At 36.0% G+C, this 13,587-nt stretch overlaps 1 long non-coding RNA gene across 1 annotated transcript; it reads left to right on the top strand.

Moving 5' to 3' along the window:
- Window positions 1-40: 40 nt before the first annotated feature.
- On the top strand, window positions 41-11,374 carry LOC133804715 (uncharacterized). Its single transcript, XR_009878593.1, has 3 exons — window positions 41-128; window positions 10,675-11,066; window positions 11,140-11,374. It is a non-coding gene; the product is annotated as an uncharacterized LOC133804715 (long non-coding RNA).
- Window positions 11,375-13,587: the final 2,213 nt, after the last annotated feature.

Raw genomic sequence — 13,587 nt, forward strand, 5'->3', positions numbered from 1 at the left:
CTTGTTGAATTTTGATCTTATCTCGTTTTGAAATTCCTACTCTCACCATTTACAACAGGGAGCTGACTACTCAGGTAGTGATGGCATGAATTCTGGCTCAATGAATATTATCAGAGGATTTTAATCAAGTAAGGTTTATAGGAATCTTATCAATGGAAGTTGTTGAGATTTTTATTTATATATTTTTATTTTAAAGATTAGTGCTTTTTATTTTTCTTTATTATTTTGTGTTTTTTTGTCATTGCCAATGAATATTAGAGTTAGGGACTTTTGAAGATACACCATTTTGAAGACTTTCCCAGCTTCCCTTTTCTTGGTTTGGTGTCTGTTTAATTTGAATGCATCTCTGAAGACTCACTACTCTATTTCTATGAAGCATGTAATAATAATAATGTATGACTTGGTATGGATTTCATATCTTTGTGAATTTGTGTTTGAATTTGATTGATCTGGTTCTGGTATGATAATAACTACTATAATAATATAATGAATATTGAGGATTAGCCTAAAGAAGGGGAACACATCTAGATTAAGTTGATCAACTTTCATACTTAGCTGGTCAAAAGAGAGATGAGCCATTTTTATCAAACTCTTTTGGTAAAATTTGGGCAAGTATAGGTGTCTCTTTTGGTACATGCATACTGCATACATAAGAAAAAATGTCCTTTTGTACATTTTTAAGTGTAATTGATATGAGAGTCAAAAATCTTCACCTTTAAACTATAGCGTAAAAATAAGAATTATTTAGTGTAGTAGTTAGGTAGGTAGTTACAAGACTAAGATGTTGATGTTATCAACCTATAAGAAGAAAACTTTTAGACAAATCCCCGCAGCATATTTTAGTGGAGTCAACATTCGAATAGAGTATAATAGATGGTAGGCATATTTCAATTTTGGTCAACCAAAAATCATAATCAAATTACTGGGTCTTTTTTTATTTACCTTATAAATGTGTAAATTTATTTATTGCTTCTGAGACAACATGAAATGGTTTGCATTTCTATATACTGACATTGATAGCCATCGTTTTTTTATCTACTTGTCCTATTCAATAACCTATTTTCCTCTGTTGTTCTTTGAATTCAAATGTGTGCAATCATCAGAAACTTCTTTTGATTATGAATGTCAAAATTTTGATTCCAACACAAAAAACAAATGTAAAGTGGTTGATACTCTATATATTACAATGCCTGTTTCTTGGCAAGGAAGTACCTTGTAGTAGCTCATTCTGTCTCCTATATGAGAGTAAACCAACCACTGTAACTGAGATGGTTCAGAGGACCAATGAGGCAATCGAGAAGATTAGAGCTCGTATGCTCGCTTCCCAGAGTTGTCAGAAGAGTTACTCAGATCTGAGATGCAAGAATGTGGAGTTTCAGGTCGGCGATCATGTGTTCCTCAGGGTTTCACCCATGAGAGGAGTGAAACGATTCGGTGTTCGGGGCAAGCTGAGTCCCAAGTTTGTTGGCCCCTTTGAGGTTCTGGAACGAGTTGGTGAGGTAGCTTACAGGTTAGCAATGTCGCCAGCTCTATCAGGGGTTCATGACGAATTTCATGTGTCCATGCTTCGGAAATATGTATCAGATACTACCCATGTGTTGAGCTATGAGAACTTAGAGTTGGATCAGGATTTACCATACGAGGAGAAGCCTGTTCAGATCCTCGATAAGAAGGACAAAGTTTTGCGGAGTAAGACCATCGCCTTAGTTAAAGTGTTGTGGAGGAACAGCAAGGTTGAGGAGGCGACGTGGGAGCTTGAGTCTGATATGCGGGAGCGGCATCCCGAGTTGTTCAGGTAATTTCGAGGACGAAATTCTTGTAAGGAGGGGATAATTGTAGCACCCTAAGTTGCTAATAAGGTTTAGGACCTTGATTAGCGTGCCTGGAGCGCAATAAGTGAATTAATATGATAATATGTGAATTTAAATGAATATGTGATTAGAATGCATGTTTAGGTGGTATAAACATGCATGTGAGCTATGTTTGCATGATAGGGGTAAATTGGTAACTTTAGCCCGTTGAGGGCATAAATGCGATAATTGTATTGTGTGATTTGTACCACGTCAGTGTGGTGATATCAGTGTGATGCACGTATCGAGACGGTCCTAAGGAGCTATTTAGTTTAAAAGTCACAACAGGATTAAATACCCGGCTCAGGAGGAGCCTAGGGGTATTTTGGGGATTTCGCAATTGGGTTCTTGTGAGTTAGTGGTAACTGGTAATTTGGTAACTTGTGTAACCGTTAGTAACCACTGAGAGTAACAAATTTGGTTAAAAGAAGTGGTAGAATTATGAGGAAGTAGGAATGACAAAAAGGGCCTTAAGGTTTAGTTGGAATGGGAAATAGATGGAAGGGTAAAATGGTCATTAGGCAAGGATTTGGATCAGTTCAGCTGAAGGAGAAGGGAATACGTATTGCACTTGGTTATATTTTGGTTTATGCTGAATTTGGAAGAAAGGGCTAGAAAGAAAGGGGAAGTGAAGAAGGGGTTGAACTTGTGAGACCTAGGAGGAGATTCAAAGGAGTTTGAGGCAACCAAAACCAGATTTAAGCTAGGAATGCTCAAAGTTAGGGTAATCAAGAGGAAGGAGGTTGGGAGCTAGAATTGGGAGGAGTTCAAGCTGAGTTTGATTGAGGTAAGAATCTTTAGCATGTTTAATTTTCGTAATTGGTGTGGTTCAAGATTCTAGAGGCATGATTTATAGTTTTCAAGTTCTGGTTTAAGTCTTGGAAGCCATGGTTTAAGTTTTAGGAATTTGAAACTCAAGATGGGATCTTGGGTGTGTTTGTGTGATTGGGGTTGTTTATGATGTTTATAGACTGTTAAAGGGTTCATTTGTGGTTTTGAAATGATTTTGGGACTTAGGTATTCGCTTGGAATGATTTGGAATGGTTTTAGCTCGAGAAAAATGCAAGGAAAAACCCAGATTTCTGGGTTCGCGAAGGAGTGCCGCGGCCTTGTTCTTGGGTGCCGCGGCGCGAGGCTGTTTCTGGGCAGGGGAGGCTTTCTGACTTGCTGGGCGCCGCCGCCCTCTAGGGCAGCGCTGCAGCGCTAGGCCATTTTCAGAACATGAGATTTTGCAATTTTGAGCCTTTGCTCTGGGGGTTCAAGGAATGTCTTCGATGTATGGTTTTAGGGATTTGGGGGTTCCGAGAGTGTGGGATTGGCCCCAGAAAGTGATTTTGGATTGGTTAGCATTAAAGGGTGTTTTATATGTGTTGTGACTAGGTTTTCGGAGAGGCTCGAGATAGAGGACCGTGCTTGTAATCTTGGTGCATCGGAAGGCTCGGGGTACAGGTAAGAAAACTGTAACACCCATAAAGCGGGGCGTGGGCCCATAGTGTTATTGCAGGGTACGACCCTAGATTGTATTATTGCTAGGATATAGCTCTAAATGTACTATTATATGTTTGATTGTTGAATGCAAATGCTATATGTGGTTATAGTTGTATGAACGACGAAGGGCCGAGAACGGCGAAGGCCGGGAACGACAGTGGGGCCGGGAATACCACTTGGCACATGGAGTGCCTATGGTTAGGGTGAGACCCCAGAGGATACATGGGATATCCCTACGGTGAGGACCGAGATCCCAGGCTTTGGTAATCCCTCCGGGACGGCATGGCCGTACTTGTTAAGTCTGAGAGATTATCTGTTTTGTTTGTGGATTGCTTATTGTGTTGATTATATAATATGCATATGTTAAGTGCTGTATGAGTTTTCTTGCTGGGCTTCGGCTCACGGGTGCTCTGTGTTGCAGGTAAGGGCAAAGAGAAAGTCAACCAGCCATGAGTACGGAGAGCATGGGAGCGGCGCATACATGTTTGGCCTGCCCAACTGCCTGGTTGGGGGTATTTTGTAGGAAAGACTGTGTAAACCCTAATTTTGGTAGTTAACTACTTGTAAACTTGTTTTGGAGTTGTAAATATTTTATAAACTATATTTTGGGATCCCAGATGTAAGACACTTGAAATTTTCAGTGAATTAAGAGATTTTCAAAGATTACAGCCTTAACTTCAGTTTAATCACACTTTTATTCTAAAAATCTCATTTAGCGAGTTGTTAGCACATTTTAAACTCACTTAGTAACGGCTCTAAGGTAGTAGGGCGTTACATTCATGGTCCCTCACTAATCTCAACAAGTTGTGCACATGGACTGGGATTGTCTACAACAATGTCACTGGAACATTAGAATCTGAATGACACTCTCTGAGATAAATCTCTCCAACTTGAATCTGAATGGAACATTAGCCCAGTTTGATGTCACTCCTTTTCTCAATATCACCAGTTTCAACCTTACCAACAACAGTCTTACTGGTTCAATACCAATGGAGATAGGCCAATTAACAGAGCTTCAATATCTCAATTTTCACAACTATAACCTTGGTGGAATAATTCCTTATCAACTGGGAAATCTCCAAAACTTATGGTACTTTGACCTTGGATCAAACTACTTCGAATCTCCTGACTGGTCTAAATTTTCAGGCATGCCTTCATTAACCTATATTGATCTTTATTATAATAACCTCACTTCAGAATTTCCATGTTTCATATCAAACTGCAGAAACTTGACTTTTCTCGACTTGTCATCTAACACTTTGACTGGCCAAATCCCAGAATGGGTATATACTAATCTGGGAAAGCTTGAAACTCTGAAACTCAATAATAACCAATTCTTAGGACCTTTGTCATCAAACATTTCAAAGCTTTTCAATCTCAAACACCTTCATTTGATCGAATCCCTTAAATGGTCCAATCCCTTATCAAATTGGTTTCATACCTGGTCTTGAAATTCTTATTCTGTCTGATATTTCCTTTAGAGGAGAAATTCCTTTGTCTCTAGGCCAACTCAAGGAGCTCTCCCACCTTGATCTTCACAAAAATTTATTGGACTCTTCTATTCCCTCTGAGCTTGGACTTTGTAATAAACTCAACTTCTTGGCCCTCGCTGAAAATAAAATCTATGGTGAACTGTCTTTGTCACTGTCCAATTTGAACAATAACAGTGAATTGGGCTTATCCAGTAATCTGCTTTCTGGTCATCTTTCATCTGTTCTGATATCAAATTGGACATCATTAATATCATTGCAACTGTAGTCCAATAGATTTAGTGGGGAAATTCCATCGACAATTGGACATTTGACAATTCTCAACCACCTTTTCCTAAACCAATACAACTTCTCTGGCACAATTCCCTCAGAAATAGGCTACTTGAAGGATCTAAAAGGCTTGGATTTTTCTAAAAACCAGCTATCAGGAAGTATCCCTGCAAAACTAAGTGAGCTTTTGAATCTCAAGCTACTATCTTTATACAATAATAACTTGTCTGGCCTGATTCCTCGGGAGATTGGAAACTTGAACAACCTCATAGTGTTGGACCTCTCTGATTATGAATATCAAAAAATTTCTGATGATTCAAATGTGTTCATTCAACAAAAGCTTCTTTTGATTATGAATATCAAAATTTTGATTCCAACACAAAAGACAAATGTAAAGTGGTTGATACTCTTTATATTACAATAATTGTTTCTTGGCAAAGAAGTACCTTGTAGTAGCTCATTCTGTCTCCTATATGAGAGTAAACCAACCACTGTAACTGAACCTTAAACCCACAGAAGCCAAAAACACCATGAAAATCATATTACTCCCTTGTGAGACTCCCTTTATTATTGTAGTAGTACTACTCTATATATGTGTACTCTTAATACACACCACATATTTCAAACTCATAGAAGAGAAATTACATTAATATCCACCCTATATAGCTAGCTAATAGTGCTAAAATATATATAAAAATATATGCTTTTTTGGACCAGATGTGACTTATATATATATGTGTAGTTGATCATGATTATCATAACGTAGTGTGTGTGTATATATCTAGCTAAACTTATAGCTAAAGTCTAAATATTATATATGGACCCCTCTCTTAATATATATGCATGGTTTATAGATTTTTATAGAGAGAGAGGGTCTAAACTATTTTTTGGAAGTGTTGGCTCCATTTATGTAATTGCTTTACGACATTATATTTTCTTTAAATTAAACACCTGAAAAAAGGGTCCATTTATAAAGAGACATGTTATCTTAGAAAAGAGTACTATTAAATATTGTTAAACCAGTCATTATTATTTTATTATTATTATTATTATTATTATTATTATTATTATTATTATTATTAAAAAAAAAAGATAAAAACATGTCTGCCCATTTGAGGAAAGATATCCTATTTCAGCATTTTGACAGCTGAAGTATTCTGAATCAAGTTTTTCAAGTAAACTAGAGCCAAAAACAAAACATAAACAACTGAATTATGGAGTTGCCCGACAACTTATAGTGCCCCTGTGACTAAAATATGACCATGTTCCATAACAAAGTTCACTCTATTGTCCATTCACAAGTAAATATAATTGCCAAAACAGCCCTATGAGAACTCAATTGTTTAGCTGCTCCAAGTAGCTGAACCTTTTATTTAGTTTTCTTTATTTCTAAGTCTATTTGAATGTAGTTTTACTGGTTTAGTCTATTTTTTGTATTATCTTTGTTTGTTGTTACAGAATCCTCAAATGAAAGGCTATCACGCCAGAAATTTCATTGTTTTCCTCATCCTTTTTAGCCTTTCCTTTTTCATTTCACTTCCCCCAAATCAATCTCCCACTCTCTCTTATTTCTTATTTTCCTATTTCAATTATAATAATCTACAAAAGAGAAAAATCTTTAATATTTACCATCCTTTCTTTTTCTTTTTCTTGCTCTTGTTCTCCTCTGTCTTCTTTCTAGAATTTGGGTTCATCATCAGCTCTACCAACTACAACAAGGGACACCATTTTGTTGGTTCATGGGTCGTCATTGGATAAATATTCCAAATAAACTTTCAACAGAATATGCTGTTGGAATGAATGAATTCATTAGCGTTGCAAGACACTCCATGGACTCTAATGGGATGGTTCTATGCCCTTGTTGTCGATGCATGAATAAGAAATCACAATACATGCATGTGATAAAGTTGCACTTGATCACGCATGGATTTCTTAGTACTTACCAAAGGTGGTATCACCATGGTGAGCAAGTAGAGGAAGTAGAAGATGAAGGATTATTCGATACCGAGGATAATGTTGAAGATTCAGATCAGCGTGGTGATTTGGCGGTAGGTCTTCATGATGCTATTGGTAGTAAGTATTTTGACATTGGTCCAACTAGTGACTTCAATGATGAATCTCCATTTAATGTGGATGACAAGTATGATGCATTGTTTGAGTCACTTCATAAGCCTTTGTACAATAATTGTAAAGGTTTCTCTATCTTAAGCGTGATGGTGAAGTTGATGAATCTCAAAGTGCTTAACAAATGGACAGATAAATCATTCGACAGTCTTTTGGAGTGTTTGAGAGAGATATTGCCTGAGGGTTATCAGTGCCCAGGGAATTATTACCAGACAAGGAAGCTTCTTTGTGAGGTGGGCTTAGGCCATGAGCAAATTGATGTTTGTCAATATGATTGTGCATTGTTTTATGGTGAGAATGCAAATGCAGTGTCATGTCCTGTATGAAAGTCTAGTCGTTATGTACGAAATCAAATCCCACATAAACGACTTAGATGGTTCCCAATCAAGGCATGACTTAAGCGATTTTTTAGTTCGAAGCACACTTCTAAAGATATGCGATGGCATAAAGAGGTACGAAAAAATGAAGCTGGGATTTTACGTCATCCTGCTGATGGGGATGCTTGGAAGCATTTCGACAATGTTTATCCTGACTTTGCAGCTGATTCCAGGAGTGTACGAATGGGGTTGGCGTCAGATGGGTTTAACCCTTTCTCTAATATGACATCAACCTATAGTTTGTGGCCAGTGATATTAATTCCGTACAATATGCCACCTTGGGCTTCTCCTAATGGAACAAACTATCTCATGTCTTTGTTAATTCCAGGTCCTAAATCTCCTGGAAAAGATTATGATGTGTTCTTGAAGCCATTAATTGAAGAGCTTAAAGAGTTATGGGATGGAGTCAATGCATATGATTTGTATGGCCAATGCATGTTTAAACTTTGAGCTGCAGTCTTGTGGACAATTAGTGATTTTCCCGCTTATGCATACTTGTCTGGGTGGAGCACTGCTGGTAAATTAGCATGTCCTGTTTGTCTTGAAGATACAAGATCTAGAAGAATAACTGACAAAGAATGTTTCATGGGACATTGATGTTATTTGAAAAGAAACCATTCTTGGAGAAAAAGTAAAGAATATGATGGATCTACTGAATTACGTGGCCCTCCTAGAACTTTTACTGGTGATGACATTTTAAAGCAATTGGAAGAAATTCCTATTCATACCCCTGGTAAAGCACCAAGTAATTCTTCTAGAAAACGTAAGTGTGGAGAGAAAGAGCTGAATTGGTGTAAAAGAAGTGTTTTGTTTGAATTTCCATACTGGTCAAAGCTCTTGCTGCGTCACAATCTTGATGTGATGCATATAGAGAGAAATGTATGTGATAACATTATTGGAACACTTTTAGACATTGAAGGTAAATCAAAAGACAATTTAAAAGCTCGTAAGGATTTGCAAAATCTTAATATTCGTGAAGAGCTTTGGCTGAAGAAGGACCCTTCTAATAACAAGCTTGAAAAACCTTATGCTAGTTACACTTTGACGAGAGAAGAATGCAAAGATTTTTGTAAATTCATTCAAAGTGTTAGATTACCAGATGGATATGCTTCGAATATTAGTTGATGTGTAACAGATAATGACAAACTAGGAGGAATGAAAACTCATGATTGTCATGTTTTACTTCATAAGATATTACCAGTTGCATTACTTCCTTTTCTGACAGACAACATTCGTGGTACTTTGATTGAACTCTGCCAATTCTTTCAAAAAATTTGTGCAAAAACATTACAAGTTTCTAACATAGAACAATTGAGAGATGGAATTGTAATAATTTTGTGCAAGTTGGAAAAGATATTTCCCCCATAATTTTTTACCATAATGGTTCATCTTTGTGTTCACCTACCCGAGCAAGTGTTATTAGGTGGTCCAGCTGCTTCGAGATGGATGTTTGGGACAGAACGCCATATGGGTTTGTACAAGAAATATGTGAGAAACATGTCTCGGCCTCATGGTTCAATAGCAGAAGCTTTTGTTGTAGATGAAGCTGAAACATTCTTGTCAAGATATGTTTCTAACATAGAGACAAGATTCACAAGACCCGAGCGTAATTGGGATATACCTTCTCCAAATCATAAGTTAGATGTTTTCAACTCCAATGTTCGTCCATTCGGGGCATCTACTGTCAAATTGCTTCAAAATTGGAGAAAATTCGTTCAATGGTCACTATTGAACAATTCTGTAGATGATATCCAAGATTTTATCGAGTAAGTAACAATTTCTTTTCTTCTTCTAAATTATCTCAACAAAATATCATTTACTTATTCATAGAAATGAATTTGAATGTAGTGATCATATAAAGTTGTTTGAAGAAAAAGGTCTTTCAGATTCAGAAGTTGCCTTAGAGCACAAAGAACAATTTGCTTCTTGGTTTAAGAATAAAGTAAGAGATTATCATTAATTGTTTCTTACTAAATTCTTAAGTTGTGACATCATTCATCATAATTCAAATTCTTTCATACTATAGGTGTCTCAAATGCGAGTTCAAAAATCACCTCTTGCCAATGATGATTTGTACTCTTTATCTCAAGGTCCACTTGAACGGTACAACACCTACCAAAGTTGTATTGTAAATGGTGTTCGATTTCGATGTAAAGAGCGTGACGATACTCTTAAGACACAATGTTCTGGAATTTGCACTGAAGGTGATCATGACAATATTAATATCCTATATTATGGTGTCTTGATTGAGTTTTTGCAGTTGTCATTCGTTTTAGATCGGAAGGTGTTCTTATTTCGTTGCAAGTGGTATAACTCAAATCCAAAAGGTAGATCAATTGTTGTGGATCATAATTTGACTTCCATCAATACATCTACTGATTGGTATTCTAATGAACCATTTATCTTGGCAACTCAAGCACAACAAGTTTTCTATTTGCTTGATATGAAGCGTGGTTCAAATTGGCTGATTGTTCAAAAAGTAAATCATCGATCTATTTATGACATTCCTGAAATTATGGAAGAGGCAGTAAATAATGATGTGTTTCAAGAAGAAGAATCATTTCAATTGCCACCTTTTCAACCAACTGAGGATTTCATTGAAAAGTCATCTTTAGTTCGATTAGATGTTCCTTCTGTAACTCTTTCAGACCAACTTGTTGTTGATTTATTTTTAAACCAAAATCAAAATGTTGACAAGGATAGTGACTTAGATGAAGATTTTGATGAAGGAAATATATTCTGTAATAATGAAACATTTCTCTCAAGTGATGACACTAAAAGTTCTACAGAATCAGAATGTGATGATGATGCAGATTCTTAATTCATAGTTAGTCATCTTTTCATTGATCAGTTAGTGCCTCATGAAATTTGTCTACAAATGTTCTTCCCCAACTAGCCAACTAGCCAAGCACCCTGTACACAAACAGAAATACAAGTACAGAAACCAAGGTTTGTAAAAACTGAGATGAAACAAGATATATAGACATATAGACATCCATATTCTTAATTCATAGTTAGTTTCTTAATATTTGTAAATATTTATTTACTTATCATTTTCTTTGTTTTATTTCACAGAATTTTAGTCATGGCACCTGGTCGTCGCACCACTCGATCTACTGCTCAAAGTCAACAAGTTGAACCAGTCATTGATCCTCCTGCTCCACCTTCACAAGTTGTTCGCACTACTCGATCGAGTATAGAGAATCAATAAGTTGAACCAGCCATTGATCCTCTTGCTCCACCTACACAGGTTATTCGCACTACTCAGTCGAGTTTAGAGAATCAACAAGTTTGTCGCACCACTCGATCTAGGGTACTAAGTCAACGACCTAGAACCACCACACAATCTAATGTAGAGAGAGAACACCCTCAAGGCTCCACACACCCTACTGTACAGGGTGAACAAGTCAATGTGACGACCCATTTTGATACCGAAGATGATAATGAATCTTCCCAAGTTCCATCTGGTAAATTTAATGTCTTTCATGTTCATTTCTTTAAATTTCTATTTATTTTAATTAAGATTATATTGTATTGTAGGACAAACATCTTCCTTTAAGCCACGTGGAGTTACTCGCGGCTTGACAACTACAACTATAGCTAAGGCATCATCAACTGGAAAGTTGTCAGTGACTTTTAATGCGGAGTGTCGTCAACCAATTTGTACTAATGCTGAGAAATTTAATAATGAGATTGGATTCATTATTCGGAATCATGGTAAATTTCATTATAAAGAGTGGAGAATGGTCCCTGAAGATGTGAGAGCTCCATTGCGACACTATCTTTTGGTAAGTCATTTCACAATATTACATCTATATTTGTAATATTTATAATTAATATTGTTTTATGTTATAGGAACATTTTGACATCAACTAGAATAATGAGACAACTAAAAAATGCATTGATGAGCAAATGAGGAAAGCTTGGAAGGGTCATAAGTACAAGCTGCACTTATATTTCAAAGAAATTGGAGGAGAAAATGATCTTGAGATGGCCAAGAGCAAACGTCATCCAGACATAAAAGAAGAACATCAAGAAGATTGGATGATTTTGTGTGATCATTGGTGTTCTTCTGAATTTAAGGTAACATTTTTTATCATAATATTGCTATTATGATAGGAACAAGAGACCCGACATACTATTTACATATTACTATTGTTCTTAACATCTAGCTTTTTGCTATTTTTTCTGTTTTATTAAATTTATATTGTTGTATGTTTCCATGATTGTCCACAAATGTCGAACTACTACTTAATTTTGAAATATTGTATTGGCTATAGATGACCTCTTTGTTGAAATTTCTATCTTTCTTTGACTGTGATACCCAATCAGTTGTTGTGTTTATTTCATTTTTGTTGTGGGAATGAAGTTTTTTCTGACTATGTAGTTGATGTAGTTAAGGTGTTTGGTTAAATGTTTGAATGAAAAAATGAAAGCTAATGTTATTGTTTTGGCATCATCTACTCTTTCTAGTATTTGGCCCTACATAAACAGCATCTACTCTTTCTAGTATTTTGTTTTGTCTTTGATTTACAGATTTTAGTGTTATATTGTTCAATAAAGTTTGTAATAAATAGACATTGTGTTGTTCAAAAGAAAAGGTTGTGTAAAAAATTTTCTAATAAATTTTATTTGGATTTATTTCTTCAGGAAAGAGCATTAAAGAATACTACCAATCGATCAAAGAGGAAATGGGAGTCGAAAAATGGTTCAGTCTACACACCACGACATCACATTCGATGTGGAATGGTGTTAACTTCTCTTACCGGTCAAATTGAGACATGGCGTCTAAAGCATTATGACGCTGAGAAAGGATGGACTGGAATAGAGCTCGAGCCATTATATGTAAGTAATTTAAATTTTTATTTATTATATTTCTTACTAATAATTAATTAAATATATTATTAGGATAAAATGATGGAGTTAAGGGGTCAACATCCTCCAGAAGAACTTTCTGATAAAGAGATTATGGAGCGTGTACTTGGATGTGAATCGGTATACTTGCGAGGGTGGCGGCGGTCTCCTAGTGTCACAACTTCTACTTCACATCGTGAAAATATTGTAGGTAGTCAACAACCTTATGAAGAGTTAGTTGAATGACTTAATGATACAACTTCCCGCCTTAATGCTACTAACGAACAACTTAGTGTGGTTGTGGATATACTTCTTCATAACAACTTGATGGCTTTGAGCAGTAGATGCAAATTTAAGAGAGTCGCCATCTTTTTCAGTTCGGGAGTCACAAGATGATTCTTAGTTTATTTACATTAATTTACTAAGGAATGAACTTTATGAAGTTTTTTTTATTTTGGTAGGGGTAACCTTAAAATGATAACTTTATGACTTATTTTAGTATTGAACATTATAAAGAATTTTAGCATTAAACATTTTATTATTGTATGGTTTTTTTCTAGTTTATTTCTAATATAGAACATTTATAAATAACTGTTATTATCTTTTACCTACACATAACCATTAAATTTGAACAAAATATAAATTGTGTAACAGACCAATAAAATAATGCTATGTGGGCTAATAAAATGACACCACGTAGGATGCCATGTAGGATGCCATATACGATGCCACGTAGGATGTCACATATGATGCCACATATGATGCCACGCAGGATGCCACATATGATGCCACGTCATCAGCACGTAAAACTACAGAAACCATGTTAGCATACACGTAGGATGCCATGTCATCAAACACGTCATCTGATGACTCATCAATTGATTTATAACTTAGTGGGGTCCACTGATTCTTTTACCTACCAGTGTTAATAAGTGTAGGTAAAGACTCTTTCCCCACTAACCTTTACCTACCAATCTCTACCAATTCAATATTGGTAGGTAAACCATATTACCCACCATTAGGCTAGTTTTACCTACACTTACAATTGGTAGGTAAAGACCCCATTTTCTTGTAATGATGTCAAAGATACCGTAACGCCCTACTACCCAAGGACCATTACACTGTGTATTTTAC

This window comes from Humulus lupulus, chromosome X (genome assembly GCF_963169125.1).
Source record: "Humulus lupulus chromosome X, drHumLupu1.1, whole genome shotgun sequence".
NCBI lineage: Eukaryota > Viridiplantae > Streptophyta > Magnoliopsida > Rosales > Cannabaceae > Humulus > Humulus lupulus.